This window comes from Podarcis vaucheri (assembly GCF_965113315.1).
Source record: "Podarcis vaucheri genome assembly, chromosome: 12".
In the NCBI taxonomy this organism is placed as follows: domain Eukaryota; kingdom Metazoa; phylum Chordata; class Lepidosauria; order Squamata; family Lacertidae; genus Podarcis; species Podarcis vaucheri.
Genome location: NC_138750.1, coordinates 21,187,440 through 21,211,071, shown reverse-complemented (window position 1 = coordinate 21,211,071; position 23,632 = coordinate 21,187,440). Strand labels below are relative to the sequence as shown.

The following is a 23,632-nucleotide window of genomic DNA, read 5'->3' as shown; positions in this document are numbered from 1 at the left end:
AGACGTTCTGAAATTAATGGCCCTAACATATTCATGCTCATTTATTTCAGTGAGACTTCTCTAAGTAAGGCCTGGCAATTTATAGCCTCCTTACATTGACTAGCTTTTAGTAGCCAGAAAGGTGCTGATAATTATATAATTTAAATCAGTGATATATAATTTATGACTTCAGGTTATAATTCTAAACCAAAAGCAGAACAAACAAAAGTTAGAGTATGGCTTTGAATTAATATTATTTTTGAAATGTGGAAAAGCAACCAGGGGCCACAATCCAGCCCTAGTCACGTGCAAGTCATTTTTCTCTCTGTCACTCACTCACACATTCCCAGAGAAATTGAACCGAATGATTCTGAGCAACATTTCGTTGCCCTGGATGCAATATGGATCAGCTGCAGGCACGCAAACCTGTTTTTGCATGCAGATCTCACTTGCCGGATCAGGTGAGTGCATAATTCAGTTTGATGGATGAGTTCCCCGCTTGTTGTTGTTTTGCCAACGTTCTGAATACGAATATCTAAACCGTTGCTCTTTGGAGGGAGTGTCTGGGAAAAACGTATGTGTTTGTATTTGAGGGAGTGCAACAGAAAAAGTGGGAGGGTGTTGAACCTCATTATGAGATGTCAAATGTAGGGGCGGGGGCAGGAATTTGGATTCATTTGCATTTTTATGCGAACCTACTTCATTCACTCTTCCCCAAACAGTACACAAGCCAAATCATGACTAGCCTTCAAAATGTGCGCTTCTCCAAATTTTGCAGTGCAGTTGTCCAGCGAAAGATATACAGTGGTACCTCGGGTTACATACGCTTCAGGTTACATACACTTTAGGTTACAAACTCCGCTAACCCAGAAATTACCTCTGGTTAAGAACTTTGCTTCAGAATGAGAACAGAAATTGTGCTCTGGCGGCAGCAGGAGGCCCCATTAGCTAAAGTGGTGCTTCAGGTTAAGAACATTTTCAGCTTAAGAATGGACCTCTAGAACGAATTAAGTACTTAACCCGAGGTACCACTGTATACCTAACTTTGGGGGAAATGTGCATTTTGAAATGGATGGATGCATTGATGAAAATGCCATTAATAATTAAAATACAGCAACGGGCATTACATTAGGGGAGCTTGCTGGTGGAAATGTGTATATTAGGCTAAAATGACATCCTGTGTACATGAGAAGAGATGTGCAGGAAAATGCTGATGCTTTTTACAAGTATTTGGTGCAGGGTGGGGGATCGCAAGCTGATTTGGAAATATGGACTGAATTAAAGATTGGGAAACAGAGAAATTAAGGGAATCCAAAAGTGACAGACTTGGCCATTCCAAGTTAAATGAGGAAAACAAAGACCGTTGCATAGCAAAAGGTTTGCAATGGAGAACCTCACTTCCTGCCCCTTGCATAGCCCCGCCTCTTTATTTCAGCCAGTCAGAATGTAGATATTTGCATAGTGAGGGCTATGCAGTTATTTCTCATTAAGCCAACTAGGTTTCTTGCTCCCGCCAGAAACCTGGTTGAAAGCCCTGTGGGTGGGAGCTGTGGAGCTTTATAAATAAACAACTCATCCGCCTTTCCAGCATCATTCAGCACCGGGGAATTATTATGACTAAGGTAGAGCTCTTAAAATGCAGCTACCCAGGCTTTAGAAACCCTTATGAGTGTGCAAGGGAGAATAATCCTTATTGAGCTGTGGGGAGGGGGTTTGAAAAGACACGGGAGACAGAGGATCAAAGAGGTTAGCAGGAAGAGAGCACGTTTCAGCAATAATGAGGTTGCTCTCTGTCAACTCAATATATTAAATGTACCCTACTTTGACAACCCTCTTGGCCTCTGCTGGTTGGCTTATTTAGCCCTAGGTGTCTGCAAGCCTTGCCGCCGTATCCAGCCGGAATGAGGGCCTAAATTCTAATTGGAAGCACGGAGAGCAGGAAGAAGCTTGCGGCCTCATATAAGGCACAAGTGCTCTTAAGTTATTATCCTAACCAATGCATTGATCCATTCCACTGCCTATGCTGTTGGGATTATTATAGTGTGTTTCCTTGCTCAGTGCCAGGAAAAGGAGCCAAAGTTCTCTGATTAAAAGCATACATCTATGCTGACCTGAAATAACTTGCGCTTTTCAGAACTGGGGGAATCCAAGACAAATGTCCGTTTCCCTTGATAATTCCTTACATTGTGGTTTTCACCAGAGAAATCTTATCAAATCTGAATGCCTTCTTGTGCTTTAAATTAAAATGCACTTTAAAAAAAATTATTAAAGATTTTCTTGGGTTACAAAAGTACACACACTGTCTCTGTTTTCAAATCATGAAAGCTCCTTTCTACAAAGCAGTTCTACTCAGTATTTTTTTTTCTGGGGGTATTCAAGGGTACACAGTACTGGAACCTTTTATTTTGTTTTCCTAGAAGAAAAGCACTGGTTCTACTCGGCGTGAGTGAACACAGGCTGCCATTTTGGGGGTAAATGTTTGTATATGTATTCCTTTGCTGGCTTTAACTTTTAAAAATCTATGCGGTTTGCATAAAAGGGCATGAGATATTTATGAAAAATAGTAATAAAGTAGACTTTAAAAACAGGAGATGTTATATAATCAAAATATAGTTAATAGTGTTTTTTTTTAAAAAAAACAAAACCAGACATTGCTGCCGCATTAACCATTTTAGGATTGGACGCAATGGTTGGACCTCTGCAGAGTTAAGGCATGGGATTGTGCATTAACCCAAGAGCATCATTGCACCCACACAGTCCTGCAAGGCCAGGAAAAGCCACCATAAGGAGGGCAACTGTTGTGGCTGGGGTGGCCTAGCATGTGTTTTTCTTTTCTTTCCGCTCACGTGCCAGAAAGGTAAAGATAAGGTCGATTTCCACCTGCCCAATTTTGCTCTTTTTCTAGCTTTACATCGGGGATGGGGAACCATTTTCACCCTGGGAGCCCTTTCCGAGCAACTTTCTTGCAAGCCGTAGGCAGGAGCAGAGCAACAAATACGAATTAACCTTTGTACAGTGGGGTACTTTCTACACACATTCATGCACCTCTCTGTATTCTCCATTCCGGACAAACAAGAAGCATTATCATAGTTCAGCGTTGTATTACAGCTGGGCAGAAACATTCAGTGAGGGTGCAGAGCAGCACCAATGAAAGGAGTACAGTGGTACTTCAGGTTACAGACGCTTCAGGTTACAGACTCCGCTAACCCAGAAATAGTGCTTCAGGTTAAGAACTTTGCTTCAGGATGAGAACAGAAATCGTGCTCCGGCAGCGCAGCAGCAGCAGGAGGCCCCATTAGCTAAAGTGGTGCTTCAGGTTAAGAACAGTTTCAGGTTAAGTACAGACCTCCGGAATGAATTAAGTACTTAACCCGAGGTACCACTGTACAGAGCTACCAGCAGAAGTCCCAGGGTGGTTTAACAGGGAACCTTGGGAATTGTAGTTCTGTGAGGGGAATAGGGGCCTCCTAATAACTCTCAACACCCCTAACACACTACAGCTCCCATTTGGGGGGGCAGGGGGGAGCCATGACCGTTCAAAGTGGTATCATAGTGCTTTAAAGGTAGTTTAAAGGCAGTTCGAAAGCACGCCAGTGCAAGTAGATAAATAGGTACCGCTGCGGCAGGAAGGTAAACAGCGTTTCCATGCAGTGCTCTGGTTTCCGCCACGGTGTTCCGTTGTGCCAGAAGCGGTTTAGTCATGCTGGCCACATGACCCGGAAAGCTGTCTGTGGACAAACGCCGGCTCCCTCGGCCTGAAAGCGAAATGAACACTGCAACCCCATAGTCGCCTTTGACTGGACTTAACCCTCCAGGGGTCCTTGACCTATGATCTTCTCCCAGAATGTGCACATCTCCAAGGTAGTGCCAATGCATTGACATCCTTCCAGGCTACATATGGCAAAGGTGAGAGGCACTACAGGTGTGGCCTTCACTCCAAACACATCTTAACATCTTCTGCAATGTACAGTGGCGCTGCATGGCAAATGACCAAAGGGGTTGCTGTAGAGGTATTATCTGATCTCTTCTGCTGCCCGTCAGAGGAGCAAGGTTTGCCAAGTCAGCTGCAGCACCTTTGTACAAGTATGAGAATACCTACCTGGTTCCAGGTGGCTATAGATGCTCATTTACAACTCACCACTTTGTTCCAGTGTTCCCCACTGGGTCTCTCTTCTTTAACAACGACTCCATTCCCCTCGTATACCTCCATTTCCTTGTATACCTGCTCCACTCTCTCTCTTTTAATTGATGCGAACCAATCTTTGGTGACGATATATGGCTGAACGGTGGGATAAAAATATGAGGAGGTATAATGGGATTGTTATATGCATTTTCATAGACCAAAAGTTTAAAATATGAAGAATATACAGTCATACTTCATGTTACATTTGCATCATGTTACGCTTTTTCGGGTTGCATCCCGCGGTGACCCGGAAGTACCAGAAAGGGTTACTTCCGGGTTTCGTCGCTCGTGCATGCACAGAAGCGCTAAATTGCACTTCACGCACCTGCACAAATATGGTGCTTCACACACACACACACACACGGAAATAACTAGAAAAATAAAGCAATCCTGAGGATAACAAGGCTGCTTCTTCTTTTAATGCATGACATGGGCTTATTTATCATGGCTCCTTTAAAATATATACATATAGATAGATATTAAAAAACAAAATAAAACACACAGCTTAGCAATGTTTTACGGCACTGCAGGCCTTTTGAAGTTTCCTGATAACAAAAAGCTATAACTGCAGCAAAACTCAAGATCGAGGTTAAAGTTTTGATTTATTAATTAAATGACTTTGGTTGCCACGCAGAATAAGAACTCTGAGGTTCATATCTCACCATTTAAAACCTGCACTAGTTGATAATAAAGAAAGCTGAAAGTAAACAAAGTGTGAAGGAGATGCACAAAAGCACAACTGAGTAGTAACAGTAATAATTATTAATTCTCAATGACTTCCAGTCTTTCTGTATAATTCTTCTTTAAAAAACAACCACCACCTGTTATTGGTAATTTGCTCACAAGTGTAAACTACAATGATCTGCTTTGAAATGGAAGCAGGACTTGGCGGCAGATGAAAATTAAGGTCAATATAATGTGTCTCTCTGCATGGCAAATACAAACATTGATGTTCATTGTGTCATAGTCTTAAAAGATGTAGGAAACATAACTTGTGAAGTACTTTATAGCATTTATATCTGCCTCAGAGGGCAATTACGTGGAAAGACTTTTGAAGTGATGAAGTTCTAAGCCAGGTTTTGTCTACCTTTAAAGCCCTTCATGGCCTAGGACCCTCGTACCTACAGGACCGCCTCTCCCGGTATGCCCCACGGAGAGCCTCAAGGTCCATAAATAGCAACACCCTAGTGGTCCCGGGCCCTAAGGAAGTTAGATTAGCTTCAACCAGAGCCAGGGCCTTTTCAACACTGGCTCCAGCCTCATGGAACGCTCTGCCTCATGAGACCAGGGCCCTGCAGGATCTGATTTCTTTCCGCAGGGCCTGTAAGACAGAGCTGTTCCACCTGGCCTTTGGTTTAGAATCAGTTTTGATTCCCTCCCTCTCTTTCTTTTTTCTTTTTCTTTTCTCCTCCTGTGATGAGGCTGCATTTTAATATTTTAATGTTGTATTTTAATCTTGTTTTTTAAGTTGTATTCATTCAACTTGTTTTTATTATTGCTTGTTAGCCACCCTGAGCCCGGACTTGGCTGGGGAGGGTGGGGTATAAATAAAAAATATTATTATTATTACTACAACTCCCATCATCTCTAGCTTGCAGGACCAGTGGCCAGCATGATGGGAATTGTAGTCCAAAAACAGTTGGAGACCCATTTGGGAAGCCATGTTCTAAGACATGGATGGGGAACCTGTGGTCCTCCAGATATTGCAGCATTACAACTCCCATCGCCTCTAACCATTGACCATGCTGACCTAGGGCTGATGGGAATTGGAATCTAGTGCCATCTGGAGAGTCACATATGTTCTAAGCCCTCATCAATTGCCTTAAAAAGGTATGTATGCAGCTTGTGCAACATGCTTAACAATCTGTAGATATGGGAGTTACGTCAGATACATCATGTGTTCTTTCATATTCTGCTGGAAGCCACCCAGAGTGGCTGGGGCAACCCAGACAGAGTACAAGTAATAATAATTATTTGTTGTTGTGGTTGTTACCAGTGAGTTTCTTAATGTGTGGCTGCAGGGTAGAGTCCCTCCCGATATACTGTATTTTTCCGTGTATAAGACTAGGTTTTCCCCTTAAAAAAATAATGTCAAAAATTAGGGGGCATCTTATACATGAGACCATCTCCCCCCATTTTCTTAAATCTGAGTCCCCCAAAATAGGGGGCTTCTTATACATGGGGGCATCTTATAGACGGAAAAATACGGTATTTAGGCTAGTTTGGGCCATACAGAAGCAAGTGTTGAATAGGAGAAGAAAGCGATGGATAATCACAGGCAAAGAAGTACTTTGTGGTGCATATTGTTAAGGCAGAGACTAAAGGCTCCTTTTCAGAAGTGACAGGTTTAACAGATGGGATGGTTCTTGAAATTGTGGGATAGGAAGATGTGGTGATATTGGGAACAGCACGAAACAGATGCCCTAGAAAAGGCCAAGAGAGAGGGTCAGATGCAATTCCTTTAGGAAAGTCGTTCAGAAGAATGCATTAAATTTAATGAGTGCATAATGGAGTGCTACAACAATTCTGTACGTGTTGTTACTAAAAGCTGGGAGATCTGATAGTGTGAAAATCCGCAGGAAGGTGCAAGAAGGGACAGAGGCCACTATGAATACCGCATTAGAAGGGAAGGTGGGGGTGAGAATGGGCGTACGATGTGACATTCTGCCAAGAGAAAAATGTGCAGGTAGATTCAAGAAGGTACAGGTTAGCTCTTAAGTATCAGGAAGTTGACATTCTCCCCCTGGATTCATCCCACTCTGCTCTGGTCGTGTTAGAACAGCAATAATACAAGAAGGTCAAGGTTGTGTTGGTATATTGGTCAATCTAGCTCAGTGTCATCTATGTTGACAGGTGAAAGTTCTCCAGAGTTTCTGACAGTGATCTCTCGCAGCCTTACCTGGAGATGCCAGGAATTGAATCTGGCCATTGCCTCTTGGATACAAACCTTATGCTCTACACACCTTCTTTTTCTTTCCCAGCCATGTGTCTACTCAATCCATTCCCCTAGCTGCTCTTTTTCCAGACGGATGGAAACATGGAGATCCATGTATCTTTCACATTTGGGGGAGAAAAGGAACCAGGGGTAGGGGAATTTGAGGCACAAAATGGCTGTTGGGGAAGAAAGAGATAAACCAGGGGTAGCCAACACGGTGCTCTCTACAAGGACTACAAGTCCCATCAGCCCTTAGGATGGACAAGGTTGAGGGATGATGGGATTTGTAATCCACAATATCTGGAAGGGGCCATGTTGGCTGTCCTTGGTTTAAATCAGCCCCTTCTCTGCCCTCTACCTTGCCACTTAACCTGATGCCACCTTTTCATAAGATTTAACAACACCAACAACACTACATTGAATTGTAGAACAACAACAAAAAGATGAAAGAAGCTGGATGGGAGTTGGAGGAACCATAATTATAGCCCCACCTGTAGAAAGTCTCCTGAATTGTAGATGCATAGGCATTGGAAGGAAATACACGGCTGGTCATAAATGTCAATTTTCCATCGACCTTGACCATCAGTGCATTTCTTCTTCAGAAGGAAAATTTAGCTGAAGCTGCAATCCTACTTGATTAAAACAAGATAGAGAGAGAGGATGAATAGGGAGGAGTCAATAAATGCAAGTAAAGGGCAGTGTCCAGAAATCGGTATTTTAGATCGGAACCAGGTTACTGTTTCTTAAAATTTGACTTGATGCAAGGTACATGTTCTGATTAATAAAGTACATCAGAGGTCTTTTGGGGAGAAAAAAAATATTAAATGATCCCCGCAGTGCTATAAAAGCTAAATAAGAAAGAACTACACTGCATAGCAGAATTCTGTAAGATAAATCAATAACTCTACATGCTCTAGCAGTGCTTTGTAAGCTAAAGCCGGAGTGTCCTTCCCAGTAATCCACTGAGGATGGCTTCAAACATTATGCATTTCCTACAGGAAGTGTGAAATTCCTACGTAGCATGTTCCATTTCAGTTACAGGTTGGGGGAATTTATTTTTGCAAAGCAGAGAAGGAGGTTTTCAGATCAGGCTATAGCTTTGTCCTTAGGAATACTGATGACAATAATAATGGGTTTTGAAATTAAATGGCAGAAAAAAGCAGTGTTTTTGTGTGTTTTCTTGTAATTAAAAGGAGCTAAGTCGTCATTGTTCTTTTTAAGCTAAGGGACTTGTGCCTTTCTTGGCATGTGCCGCCACGCAAGCTGATTTCCTTGTTTATAACTACAGCTATTCAGTGCATAGAACCAGTGAGCTTGCCAGGCATGTACGTGCTACAGAGGAACAATTACAGAGCTCTGAAATGTGGGGGGCCCCTGGTCTACTCTTAATGGTATTCCTGCTTGATAGGCTTCCTCTTAATCTATTGTCATGGTATCTGCTGAGCAGGGTTGCAACGTTTAGTTGATTAGCTGGTTAGATTAATTAACTGAAAACATTTGATCCACTAAAAAGGTGCCCCTGGTTAAGTTGCCAGCACATTATTTTAAATAGATAATACTTATTTTAAATACTTGTACTTATTAAAAAATGCAAATCACAGGCACTGTCTTAGAAGAGGCTCCCCCACTTTTAATGGAGCTGTAGATACCAGGTCAGTAGCTTTCTTTGCCTGAGTGTTGTGCTGGATCCTTTGCTGTTGGACCCTGGTGTTGGATTCCTGACAGGAAGGAGCCTGCAGTAAATCACACTGCAAGTTGGAGTTAACTCTTCACTAGCAAGAAGACGATCTGCACAGACTTGGAGGAGTGTCAGGCCTAATGAGTACAGAAGCTCATCCCTAGGTCTTGCCCCAATGGCTCGGTTGCTGAGACTGAAAGTCCCTGCCTCCCTACACCATCCCCTCCTCTCCAGGGTTTTCCCCTAAGCAACTGGAGACTGCGCCTACATGAAGGCAACCTCTCCTCCACCCTTTTGATGCCTCTTCTGGTTCTGGGAGGCAGAGGGGAAGGGGAGCTTGTTGCAGGAGGAAGGCAAGTGACTCTTCACCAGCCTAGGGCTGGACGATAACTGGTTTTCAATATAATGATATATCACCAGCTAAACATTATATATCAATATATCATGATATGTGAATTAAGGAAGGAACAACGCAGAGACTATCAAGACAATGGTGATGTGGTTTAGCTGGTGATATGGTGAGGTTTAGTTGCTGATAACATTGCAGTGTTTAGCTGGTGAGTTATCACAATGTTTAGTTGGTGAGTTATCATGATGTTGAAAACCAGATATCGCCTAGCCCAGGCATAGGCAAACTCCGGCCCTCCAGATGTTTGGGACTACAATTCCCACCATCCCTAGCTAACAGGACCAGTGGTCAGGGATGATGGGAATCATAGTCCCAAATATCTGGAGGGCCGGAGTTTGCCTATGCCTGGCCTAGCCCTTACACACATTGTGATTTGCGATACATTGCCAGCTCAAATATTATGAAACAATTAACACAATGTGAACTTCAAACTGGTGTTAGACAATATATTTATACATCGCCCAGCCCTACACCAGCCTGACTCATCTATGCCTCTTGGCCTCCCTCCTCTCCCTGCTTCAGCTTCTGCCTACGATTCTGGGCTTCTCTCTGCCACAGATTCTCCCAGCTCACTAAGCCCTGTTACCTTTTCAGCTCCCGACTCTTCTCCCTCTGACCACTCATTGTTGTCCCACCACCACTCTCTGGGCCCTGAGCCTTCTTTCCTTAGTGGTTACCCAGCTGGTTCCTCCCACCATTCTTCTGCGTCCAACAAGTCCATGACATTTCCTTAGTTTGAGGTACCTGTTGCCTTAACCTGGGTTCCTTTGTAACCATAAGAACTGGGCAGAGACTGGAGAAATCTCAGAATCAAGAGATTCCTGTGACCAGTGGGTGCAACTTTATGTCCCTTCCAGTCCCTCCCTCCATCTGGTTAGCAAGAGCAATGCAAATTGGACCAATTTGCACCAGTTATTCAGTATTGTACATAGTTTGAGGTACTGTGTGTGTGTGTGTGTGTGTGTGTGTGTGTGTGTAAAAAGTCAAGAGTTTCCTGTTCTTACTCTGTTCTTGCTGAGGAGAGGCAATGAAGTTTTTGCCTTGGCTGCTGTGACCTTGACAACAGGGATTGATGGGAATGGGTGTTGCTTTGTAACATGCACCTCTTAAAAGGCTATATTCTGCAACCTTTGTACTTTAGGAGCATTTGAAAGATCTGCAGTTAAGCTTTATAAAACCCCTGTCAGAAAATACTTGACCGAGACATGTTCATTATTTCATTAACCAGTGATTGAGGATGCTCTCTCCTTTCTGTCAACCAGAGTTGCCGCTTTGCACTATAAACCTGAGACAAAATATTATTACAGGCCACATAATGCACATTATCCTTTTTTTGTTTTACCTTGTACTTTTCCTGTATAACTTGAAGCACCAGCATTTACTGTTGAACCCTGAACGATTTCACTTCTTAAAGCCAAGCTGTAATTTGCTCTCAAGTTCCTTTTCCAAATCTTCGTAATTACACATTTTTAAACAAAATTCCTCTTAACTCAAGAATTACAAGCACAAAAGGATCCCAGGAAACAATCAGATAAGTATTCATTTATTTAACTCAACATATAGAATTATGTTGCCAATAGTTTTTTTTTTTAAAAAAAGTTAAACTCTTAATTAGCTAAAGAAGGTTTTAAAACTTTTTTTCTCTTTTTTCAGAGATTCACACTGAAATCCTCAGGAGTTCATTGACTATGGTAAGAAACGACCACCCTTCAATAAATGTTTCTGTGCTAGAGTTCTCTTTTGCCCCTCCATATACTGTACCTCCCAACTAATGAGTTGACTGTAAACACATTAAAATCATCTGCTTCAGCTATTGGACATGAATGAGAAATGGGTTAAACCTGGGAAATTTTGCTTGCATTTCCATAAGCCATTTCAGTTTTCAATTGGCACTTCTTCATCAAGCATAATCATGCAGCTTTTGTGTTTTGGGTGTGTGCTTCTAGGAAAGCAATATGAATATGAATTAGTAGGTCAATGCATTGTCGTACTGCTAGGAAAAAAAAATATTTGGAGAAATATACACACCCCGCTCTCATTGTGGGGCGTTGTGTTTGCTGAGCTGTCGGAAATCCAGAAAGCTCTTTGCAGACTCAAAAGTCCTCATTTGAAGGCTTAGGATTTCTTTGTTTTGTTCTGCATTCTACTTAGTATAGCTGAACATGTATTACAGGGAATCAGGAGAGCAGCACCAGAATCACACCAGTTTCATTTACTCCCCCCATTCAAATCTGCTTGTAGCACAACTGAAAAACCCAAAGCTCTCAAGAATTGATTGTTTAGGCTGGGGGTCAGCAACCTAAGGCCCATGGGCCAGAAGTGGCTCGTGGTGGTCGTTTGACCATCCTCCGAGCCTCCCCCGAACCAAGTTTCCAGCTCGTGCGCTGTGCTAAACTGGTGCGGCGCGGGGACTTGCTTCTGCGGTGCCGAAAATTGCATCAATGCATGCGCAGACGCTGAAAATCACATCTGCACAGATGCAGACACTGAAAAATGTGTCTGTGCATGCGCAGACGCCCAAAATAGCGGGCAGGCACAATCCAACCCAGGGAGGGATCTCCTTGGGACCGATCCGGCCCAGGCAAGATAAACCTTGCTGACCCCTGGTTTAGGCCAAATCAGTGTGTGAAAATCAGACCACTCTCCAGTATTTCTTAGGAACAACCCCCCCCCCCGGCCGTTTGGGATTGCCGGCTCACAATACAACAATTGCAACAAAAACAGCAACTGGCCTCAGGGCTCTTTGTCCCTTAGCTTCCTTTGCCCCCGGGAGCACAAGGCTAGGATGGAGCCAGCAAGTATGGGCTCATTCCATTCCAGCCATACCCTTTGCAAGCTGGCTTGAATTCATGGCAGGCTGCAAAGGAAGATCCCAGCAGAAGCTGTAGTCAGCACTGCTTTTCACCACGGATCTGCTGCACCCAAGAGCTCCAGTCAGGAAATCCTGTGTTGGAACCAGTCCCAGTGGGGCTTGTGTTTGGTGCCAAATTTAAAAGATGCCAAATGTGAGCCCTGCTTTTTCTAGCGACAACCAGGAACACAATTTAAGGCTCTTCCTCCTCCTCCTTTTGCAGATGTGTCTTCACCTGCCACATACCTGACATTACATATTATTTCATTACACCTGGGTATGATTTGGGGAAAATGGCCTCATGGACCAAAGATTGGTCTCACTGCTGCCTTTAAAGCTTTATAAAACTGTAATGAGCAAAAATAACAACCGCATTTTAATTTTTTTAAATGGCTCTTGAATTTTAGCAATCTTTATCTCCTGCAGAGCTTCCCTTTAAATGTAATGGTTTAGTAGAACTCTTTATTTAGGTCACATCTACACTATACTTTTAAAGCATTCTCATACTACTTTAACAGTCCTGGAGAATCCTGGGAACTGTAGTTTGTTAACAGTACTGGCAATTGTAGGTCCGTGAGGTCAGTTTTATGGACATGCAAGTGTCATACTCCCTGAAGGACACAACAGAGTGATAAGATCCCTTCAGAATCCAACTTTGCAGAGGAGACTTGATGAGACACTTTCTCCTTTGTTGGAGGAGATCTGAATCTCGTCTCATCATGCAGGGTCTCGTGAGGCTTAATTATTCCTGCGAGGCTTAATTCCCATACCAAGTTTTACATACCTCTATCCTTGCACTCTGGTGTCTCCAGGCCTGTGCAGTTGCTAGACTAACAACCACATGCATCTAGCCTCATCTTGCTTTTCTTGCTGCTTCTGTGGAGTTCCCCTGAAAACTCCATCATTTGCTGCTGCTGCTGTTGCAGTTTGCCCTGACTTCTCCTTCCTCCATCCTGCCCCTCGCCTCCTTTGCATTCAGCTAACATCTTTAGGCTGCTTTGGCAGCCAAGTCTCATCCTCTTGTGTCCAGCTGTGTCAGATCTAGTGGAGTGTGGGAGTCGAGGCTGTCCCTTCGCTACTTCTCCCCCACTGAGAAATGCTGATGAAGGGTGTTCCTTTGTTAATATGCAGATGCCACCAAGTTAGCCCCACGTCTGAAAAAATTATCATGCCATTTTCCTGATGAGTTAACAGCCCTTTTGGACAAAGCAGATGAACGCGCTGGAAGAAATTAGGTCAGTGTTAGGAAACATGTGGCTCTGTAGATACAATAGGGGTCCATCTTCCATCAGTCCCAGGAAGAACAGTCAAGGGTGGTCAGGTGGTTGTAGTCTGGCTTCACCTGGAAGGCAATAGATTCCCCACCTCTGAATCAGAAAATGCCTGGTCTGTATCTCCGCTGTCTAGACCAGGGGTAGTCAACCTGGGCCCTACCGCCCACTAGTGGGCGTTTCAGGATTCCCGGGTGGGTGGTAGTGGGTTCTGTGGCATATGTTACTGCAGCACTGGTGGGCGATAAGGAAATTTTACCATCAAGAAAGATGCATTAGTGGGAGGGAGGTATAAAAAGGTTGACTACCCCTGGTCTAGACCATAAAATGAATCTTTGTCTTCAAGCTATTTATATTGTTGAAAATACAGATTTCAGACCGCAAGCCTATACCCGCTCACTTGATCATAAGGCCTATTGGCACTTCTGAGTGGACATGTCTAAGTCTGCATTGCTAGTTACTAAAATTACTGTTTAAATCATTCAAACCCATGCTATTTTTAAAAGCCAGACAAAACCTTTATCAGCAGGTATCTTACATGACTGCATAATAGTCCTACCTAAATATGAAACCTTTAATAAAGCGCCTTGGTATATAAAAGTGTACAGGTATGAGCAAATGCCATTGTTTTCTTCCTACTTAACTCCTATGGAATGGATGCTGTATTATTTAGGAAGAAAACTCCCCCATGAATTCTTCCTTCGGGAGATTTCCTGCCTTCCTGTCTCTGCTCAGTAGGATAACTTGGACTTCAATTCATGTTTTCCCTCCAGTTCCCTGTGCAACACAATTCTTCTAATTATTGTGATTACTGCATCTGTTCAACAGCTTTTGTGCCCCTTTCTAAAGAGATTTATCACAGAGGCACACCTGCTGCCTTTACATTGAACTTGATGTTCTAGTGTTAATTTCAGCCAGGAATTTAATTGTATTATTCTGCGAAGAACCAACCAACCTGGCTGTAAAGGACAGGCACATCCATGCATGTGTGTGTGCACACAGGTTTCGACCAACCAAGAATCGAAACATGGGTGCAACCATTAGTATCTCACCTATCCATCCTTTTGTGAACCTTAGGTATGGGGAACCTTTGGCCTTCCGGATGTTGCTGAACTTCAACTCCCAACATCCCTTGCCATTTGCCATGCTTGCTGAGGCTGATGGGAGTTGCAGTTCAGCAGCCTTTGGCGGGCCAAAGGTTCCACACACCTACTTGGCCTTATTCAAGACAGAGTCTCTCCCTGCCCATGCCATATATGAGGTCCACAGACTAGGATATTGGTCATCTGGAAAGTTAGATGGGTGGCAGGTGACGTCCACAGAACAGTAGCTTACTTAAAGCAAATGTGGCCTGCACATTTAACATTTAATGCTGGCTTTTTCCCTGACAAAGGCTCTGTGCGCAACAGTCAGAAATGCAGCGAGTGCAGACTTGCTTAGCATGGGATTTATGCCGGGGAAAGCTTCACATGGGAGTTCCTTTGCAAGTTTCCCTTTGAAAGGAAAAGATAGCAATCCTCTCACAATGTCAGTAGAGCATCATCTCCAAAGGGGCTTCCAAAGTTAATGACTCAGCTCCCCACAGTGGCATTTTCTCATTCATACAATACATTCAGCTGGATTTTTCTTTAAAGCTATGAGCCTGGAACACTAAAACAACTTCCACTAATTAGTTTTGAACTGTGCTTGGGAGTCACTGTCTTTTTCCTACCACTGTACAGAATTTAAGATAGCATAGTAGGTCTCTTTCAGCCATGGCTGTATTTGAGAACCAGCCCTGAAATATCCACCTGGTGGCTATGTGTATTCAGAAGCTGTGTGTTCATTGCTAGAGATCTGACCACTGTGTTTTAAATCAGCAGCCTCTGGGGTCCTTCAGTGTGGTAGGTCCTAGGTCTCTCCCCTTCTCTGTTCTTTCCCTTTTGAAAGTTTTGGTTCTCTATGAGCTAAAGCACTGTGAAACTACTGACACTGAGAGCCCCCAGGGAAGTTACAACCAACTTTCCTAGAGCGATAGTTCCTAATTTTGCAGTCTTCTGTTTGAAGGGCTGCCTGAGGAAGGCCCTATGTTTGAGGGACTGTCTGGACTATGCCCAGCTTGAAGATGAAGAACCATTATAAGGGGACAGCACAAGGGCATTGGGAGTTCCCCATCAACAACATCTGGACAGCAGATGGAGAAAGCCCTGCCATTAGGCAAAGTGGGGCAACCACCCCAGGCAGCAAATATTGGACAGCAGCAATGGCAGCTCCCTGGCTCTTCTTTCTAAGCATTCCCTGGGCATCTCTGTCCGTTGGAGGACAGCGCTGTACTTGCCATAAGTCCTACCCACTCCCAAACTATCCAGTGTTGAACTAAAACTAAACTGCCAGTCCTTGCTTGTGGGATGAAGAGGGAGCATCAGTTTGTTCTTCGCCTCAGGCAGCAAAATATCTTGGGCTAGCCCCGTGAGCAGGAACATGGGTCACCCGGTCACAACCTTTCCCACTACGTATGGGGAAGTGCATTGTACTGTCATTTAGGTTTAAGTAATTCTTTCCAAACTGCAGCTATGCAAATTAATTAGGATATGCACGTTATATGCAAATCAGCACTTAAAAAAAATTCCTCCTATGGGGGCAGTGCTTAAGTGGCCACACTACTAAGAAGCTCTTTGGATCCCAGGCCACAGATCCCCACTGCTCCTACTTCCATATTGTGCTTATTTCATCTGAAACGCCCCCCAAGCCCATTTGTAATTAATGACTAGGGCCAAAATAGTTGCTTTAGGCATGCCTAAAGCTTGTGCAAACCCAGTGGGATTTTTGCCATTCCCCACCCACCTTGAATCGCACAGCCCCTGCGTCATTCTACATGCTTCTTTTGACATTTCTCCAAGTTTCTGGTCAACTTCAGCCGTCTCAGAATGGTGGTTGGAGCAAAGGCATTCATGAAATCTGAGTCCATAGCCTCTTCGGTTTAATGGAATGAGCCAAATCCTACCCATCATCATCATCATCATCATCATCATCTAGCAACCCAGATTTTGCCTTTCTGCAAATTGAACCAAAAGCGCAACTCCTTTCCACCTTCTTGTGTTCACTAGTTGTTATTTGAGAGACTGGTGCACAATTGGAGCAGGATCAGTGTCTGCTATTATTATTATTTAATAGGGTCTCCTTGAAATTTTCTTTAGCTGAACAAGAAACTACTACTGTTTTCATCCATCCTTTCATTCCCCCCTCCAAAAAAGAGGGGGGGAGGCACTGAGGTTACTATTGAAGTTGACACAGCCTTTGCATAGATCAGGCATAGGCAAACTCCAGCCCTCCAGATGTTTGGGACTACAATTTCCATCATCCCTGACCACGGGTCCTGTTAGCTAGGGATGATGGGAATTGTAGTCCCAAACTTCTGGATGGCCGGAGTTTGCCTATGCCTGGCATAGATTATATTAGGGGAGCAGAGACAAGGATGGGGTAATCGCAGGAGTGGAGCAAGGCGTGATCAGCTGATGGTGTTGGAATCACCTTAATGAGGTTAAGATTGATCAGGGATTCCTCTTATGCCTTGCACAAGCTTTTCATTCCCCCCCCCCAATTTTTTTATTAGTTTTCCACATTTTTAGACAAACAAACAAACAAACACAAATCATAACTGAAATCGATCCAATATTAATATCATAGTTAAATGACTTCCTCAAATTCCCTTGACTGAATTTCATTATGTCTCATTGTAACGGCTTTCCAAAATAATATCTCATAAAATTTACTTAATCCTCTTAACATCTTTATCTCTTTTCATCTTAACTTTAAACATATTGTTTTATAATTTCACATATTCAGATCCTTAGCCTAACTATTATTTTGCAAGTATTTCTATTTAATTTATCTTAGCATTTTTGGATAAACAGTCTTTGAATTTCTTCCGTTCTTCCTGATGCTCCTCCTCCTGCTGGTCGCGGATTCTTCCGGTCAGGTCGGCTAGCTCCCAAAAGTCCATCATCTTCATCTTCCATTCCTCCACTGTTGGTATTTCTTGTGTTTTCCAATTCTTGGCTAATAAAATTTGAGCTGCAGTTGTGGCATACAAAAACAATTAACATCTTTTTGGGGCAATTCCAGACCTATTATTCCAAGAAGAAAGGCCTCTGGTTTCTTAACAAATGTGTATTTCAGCATTTTTTTCAGCTCATTATAAATCTTCTCCCAGAAATCTTTCACCTTGGGACAGGTCCACCACATATGGTAAAAGGTACCCTCCTTTTCTTTACATTTCCAGCATAAGGTAAAGGTAAAGGTACCCCTGCCCGAGCGGGCCAGTCTTGACAGACTCTGGGGTTTGTGCGCCCATCTCACATCTATAGGCCGGGGGCCAGCGCTGTCCGGAGACACTTCCGGGTCACGTGGCCAGCGTGACAAAGCTGCATCTGGCGAGCCAGCGCAGCACACGGAAACGCCGTATACCTTCCCGCTGGTAAGCGGTACCTATTTATCTACTTGCACCCGGGGGTGCTTTCGAACTGCTAGGTTGGCAGGCGCTGGGACCGAGCAGCGGGAGCGCACCCCGCCGCGGGGATTCAAACCGCCGACCTTTCGATCGGCAAGCCCTAGGCGCTGAGACTTTTACCCACAGCGCCACCCGCGTCCCCATTTCCAGCATAGATCATCACTATTATGATAAATCTTTGCTAACTTAAGTACCATCTATACATCATTTTCATTATATTTTCCTTTAACATTGTACATGCAGTAAACTTGACCCCTTTCCTCCACAACCTTTCCCAATCTTCAAACATTATGTTATGTCCCACATCTCTTGCCCAATCTATCATCACAGATTTAACTTGTTCATCCTTTGTATGCCACTCCAACAACAAATTGCACAAGCTTTTCAAAGCCTCTTCAGATCTAGCTTCAGAGAAGACACTTCTCCAATGGAGACCAAATCACTGCCAAGTGGAGCAGTCTAGCTCCTCAATCTGCCTGTTAGAGACTATGCTTCTGCTAAATTTGTGACAGAGGGCATTTGCCATCCTTGCAATGTTTCCAATATTGGACTCCTGTTTGCAATTCACAGCGCCTCATCACATCCTTTTGACCAACAGCTCTGCTTGGTTCTTTACCATTCATTTGTCACTTGGGTGTTTATTCTTCCCCAAGTGAAATAATACTACTTTTATTATCTAAAAGCATTTCTAAGCCACTTAATATTTTAAAATCTCCAAGCAGTGTACAAAAATAAAACATGGAACAATGAACAATATTATTTTTTAAAATGCAACATAAAAAGCCAGTTAAACAGTATTATACAAATTAAAAATAGGAATTTGGTAACAGGGTCCAATCTTATGAGCAAAAATATATGTATTTAGAAGATGCCTGAAGCAAATGATGGATGATGTTTCACATATGGTAGAAGGAAGGGTATGGTACAGTACAGAGTCAGTAGCAGAAGATGCCTGTTTTCGGGTGTGGTACCATGAATCAAACTTCCCCAGATGATATAAGATGATATACAGGTCTATAAAAGGGCAGGTGGTCTTTCAGATAATTTGTAGTTGATCGACAGTTCCCCCATCACAGGTGTAATCTGTAATATACTCTCTGTCTCTAGGGTGCCAGGTGCAAAAGTGGACAGGGCTCCTGCCCCCTAATAGTTGTGCGGTTCTACACAACTATTAAAAGTGTAGCATCCCTGTCGTCTGTTCCCTCTGACCATTTTATGTATTTTCCTTTCGTAGAATTTCATTCCTCACTTACTCCCAAATTACCCATGTTGGCAGAATCATTCTGAAATTCTAACCCTGCCCTTTGGTCTTCCTCTGGAGTCAGACAAATGCACTTTGGACATAAACTTGTGGAAACTTCCCATTGAAGTATTTCTCCCCCAATATGAAACTGGCTTTTAAATCAGTTTATGAGTCTTTCTGATTGCAAGTTGCCTTTTGCAGTTCTGTTAAAGCTCCCAAATAATTCGATTTGGTACATATCAGCTTGCTCATTGCTTTGTAGCTGCTGTGGAAGAATGTGTGTTGGTAAGGTAACTGTTTTCTGCTAGCAAACAGTGGCATTCCTCAATTTATCCTTAGATCTCCTTTCTCCCCTCCCAAAAGAAAATTGTGTTATTTCCAACAAAGCCATTGCTTGAGTGGAACAACTTCCACTCGCACTTCCCTTCCCTTCCCCTCTCCTCCCTCATATGCTCCCCAGTCCAGATCTGTTTAATAATAATAATAATAATAATAATAATAATAATAATAATTTATTTTTTATACCCCGCCCATCTGTCTGGGCCTCCCCAGCCACTCTGGGCGGCTTCCAAAAAAATATTAAAATACTGTAATACATCAAACATTAAAAGCTTCCCTAAATAGGGCTGCCTTCAGATGTCTTCTAAAACTCTGGTAGTTGTTGTTCTCTTTGACATCTGGTGGGAGGGCATTCCACAGGGAGGGCGCCACTACCGAGAAGGCCCTCTGCCTGGTTCCCTGTAACTTGGCCTCTCGCAGTGAGGGAACCGCCAGAAGGCCTTCAGTGCTGGACCTCAGTGTCCGGGTAGAATGATGGGGGTGGAGATGCTCCTTCAGATATACTGGACCGAGGATCTGAAGGATCCCTAGCCCTGAGAAACAGATTTAGGGCTGCAGGGAGCATGAGGTGGGAGGAGACACTCACACCACGACTTTGTTGGGTACAACCCACTGAAATTGCATACTTCTCCAGATTTCTGGCTTTACATGCTTTTACCCCACCAAGATCCTTTCTTGGGTTCACATTTAGCAAGTTCTTCTGCTGTAAATTCATTCTGATTAGCAGAGAGATGGATATGTTCACTTTACTAACATTTCCATTCTCTTTTCTTCTCTTTCAGGAATATTGTTGAAGGATCCCTAACTGGAAATATCTCCCAGAAAAAATTCAAAACCTGTGACCAGGCGTGCAGGGATATATTGCCAACCTGTTTCAAGTGTTAAAATCAGGAAACCAAAAGTGGACAATATCCTCTGAAACTTTTTATTCTCTTGTAGCGTACAATTTGTTTCATCTAATGCTATGTTAATTTTTTTACAATATTGTCAAATGAAAAATCGCATTACAAAGCCAGTGTTCCTCTTTCATCTGAGACAACTGCATCAAGTTAAATAACCCAACGTAATAATAACATTTTGATCTTTGTTCTAAACCGACTGTATATAGTAGAGTGTGTGTGTGTGTGTGTGTGTGTGTGTGTGTATAAATTTATAGAGATCAAGAATAAAATACAGGCCTATGTTCAGACCTGCTGCATATTTTTAAAGGGTTTGTTTTTAGTTGTAAAGTGCATTTACACTTCTCCAGTAGAGCTAAAAAGACTGGGATCTGAAATGGTTCATAGCGGCCTGAACATTTCAGCTTGCTTCATCAAATGCCGGATACAGATATAGCATTACCTGAGATGTGAGTTGCAAGGTATGGAGATCCAGATAACAAAATCTCCTCCCCTTTTTTAAAGGAAAAGCAAACACACAAGTATGACAGAGTGACTCTGAAATATTCTGTCACTCTAATTCCAGTACTTTAGGTCGCAACCCTGCTCTCTGATACCAGGGAATAAGTCCCATTGAATTCATTGAGGTAGACATATATAAGATGGTATGGGACGCCTAACTCCAGCATGCTGCAGGGCTTCGGCTCAATCCTGATTGGTTCTGCCAGCCTCTGGTGGTGCAGCAGAGGCCTTTTCCATCCCCATCTGCACAACCTTCTACCCCATCAGGCCTTCGCAGCAGAACGGTTGATGTGGTGGAAGTCACCGACTCCCTCCAGGCCCAGGGGTTTGGATTGCGCTCCTAACCTATTACCATACCAATTGTTGTTGTGAGGCCGGCTGTAAATGGCACCTTGAACTCCCTTGAAGGGAAATGATAAGGTAAGTGGCTGTAGAATGGCAACCTCTCAGAGCTGTCTCACCATAGTGAGGAAGAGAGAATTTGTGGTGGAGGAACCACCATATCTAAGATTACCTGGGCGGAAGATGGAGAGAGGCTGGATCCTCCCAGATAATTTTGGTGCTGTTGCCTCCTCCCCCTCCAATTTATCTTTCTGTTGGCTTTTGTGGTTTTCTTGCCTTTCTGGGCGCATGCCAAGGAAATGGTGAGGCACTGGATCCTTTAACATCCAAGCATCATAGCAATACACACTCTCTTTTTTTGTCCTTGTGCCACTGGAGATGAAGATGGCTGCAGAGTTTTCTACAATAAGGAAGCTTCCAGAAGTACACCACCTCTCCTCCACAGGTGGAAGGGGAAATCTGCTGGGATGTCCTTCCCAGGGACCATAGGACTGGTCCCTTAATAGGCTTAATTTAAATCCCTTTGAGGCAGTCATTTGGGGATATACCTGATAATCTCACACTTGAACAGCAAACCACCATTTGACTGACTGTAAGATTAATTAAATGTGCAAGTGTATAGCCTTCCCCTCAAAAAGAAAAGTCTTACACAGCTTCCAAAAAATACGAAAGATAGCCTAATATACATAATGAAAACTGGATCGCAGCAGTATAAACACAAACCTGGATAAAACCCAACCAAAACCCTTGAGAATAGAACCAGAAGTTAATAAAAAATGGTGGTGTGTGCTGCATTAATTATCCTTAGAGAACAGCCGTTGAAAATAATGGACATGACCGGCATGGGTCTAACATGTTAATTCCAATGGGTCTGTTCTGAGTAAAACTTTGTTGGCATCAACCCATGATATTCTGGGATTAAAATCTTCTGGTTTTGCCTGGTGCCAGAAGGACATCTGTATCAGCGCTAGGAAGCCTAGGCAGGACGTTCCACAAATTGGATGGGCCACCTCCACCACTTGTTCCCCAGTCACCTCTAACCCTGCTGCATCTCAAGATGTAAGCGATGCTAAAAAAGGGGGTCTCACTAAGGACCACTTCTCCATTCCCTCATCTAAAGAGATGACAGCTGCAGCTGTTGCATACCCAGCCTTTGCAGAGTTTAGGGAAATCAGTTCATCTCCAGTAATTGCTCATTTTCCACACCCCCACCCATCTCTCCTTGCTTTCATATGCACAAAATCCTGTCATTTCAAAGTCACACATCTCTCTCTCTCTCTCTCTCTCTCTCTCTCTCTCTCTCGTCATATTGCTGGGGAAATTAGTCACTTGTATAACTGTCTGGCATATTTCATCAGCTTTCTCATCTTGTGCCACTCTGTTCCATCTTGTGGGGTGTTTGGGTGCTCTGGCTTTTGTGTGTGCGTGTGTGCTTCAGTTAATTTATTTGTCTACATGCAAAATCAAAGTGACCTAGAGACCTATAGTGCAGATACGGCAATGCCAAAAAACCTAGACATAAGGTAGCTTTTGTACATGCAACCTGGTCCAGCAAAGGAAATGGTCATCATGGGAGATCGCACACCGTAGGCGTATCGTGTTGCATCAGTGATGGTTTTTCAGTAGAGCTACTTCCTATTTTCGGCCTCAAGCACTCGCTTGGAGAGTTGACTTCTATAAAGCGTGGGAAGGGAGATAAACCCTGTTGAATGATTGCCGCCGCCGCTGGATCAGACCAAAGGTCGATTTACTACAACATCCTGTCCTCGCCTTAGCTAGCCAAAGGCCTTTAGGAAGCCCAGGCAGGGAATTCTCTGCAATATTATCGTCCTGCTTGGATTCCCCAGCAACTGGTACTCAGAGGCCTACTGCCTCTGGTTCTGGAATAGTACAGTGGTACCTCGGGTTAAGTACTTAATTCGTTCTGGAGGTCCGTACTTAACCTGAAACTGTTCTTAACCTGAAGCACCACTTTAGCTAATGGGGCCTCCCGCGGCCGCCGCGCCACCGGAACACGATTTCTGTTCTCATCCTGAAGCAAAGTTCTTAACCTGAAGCACTATTTCTGGGTTAGCGGAGTGTGTAACCTGAAGCGTATGTAACCCGAGGTACCACTGTATATAGCAATCTGTACTAGTAACTGTTGGTAGCCTTATCTTCCATTAATTTGCCTAACCCATTTTAAAGCATTCTAATTATGTGACCACTATCGCTGCATCTTGCGGTGGAATATGCCACAGCCTGTTTAGGGCTTTAGAGGTCAGCATCAACACTTTGAATTGTGCTGTGGAAACGTACACAGTGTTATGATAGTTGCAGTGAAGTTAAAAGTTGCATCCGCAACAAACCCAGGGTCTTCTCTGGTTATTCCAGGTGTGATTACAGTCCTGCTTCTCCTCCCCCCCTCCTTTGGCCTCCCCTTAGCCTAGCAACTGATATGATTAATGGGGTGTGCTGGGTTAATGCCTTCTGTTTTGGTACTTAAATTACCCAAGCCATTTTGAGCAAAGCTT

General features: G+C 43.5%; 1 protein-coding gene and 1 long non-coding RNA gene across 4 annotated transcripts in view; both read left to right on the top strand.

Annotated features, from left to right (window-relative positions):
- RBMS3 (RNA binding motif single stranded interacting protein 3) overlaps positions 1-23,632 on the top strand; it is a gene marked incomplete at its 3' end in the record, with an annotated part of 779,945 nt that overhangs the window by 28,014 nt on the left and 728,299 nt on the right. The gene's annotated exons all lie outside the window — the stretch shown is intronic.
- Positions 919-20,566, top strand: LOC309515588. The gene is made up of 3 exons (XR_014212534.1): positions 919-1,601; positions 10,838-10,875; positions 20,160-20,566. It is a non-coding gene; the product is annotated as an uncharacterized lncRNA (long non-coding RNA).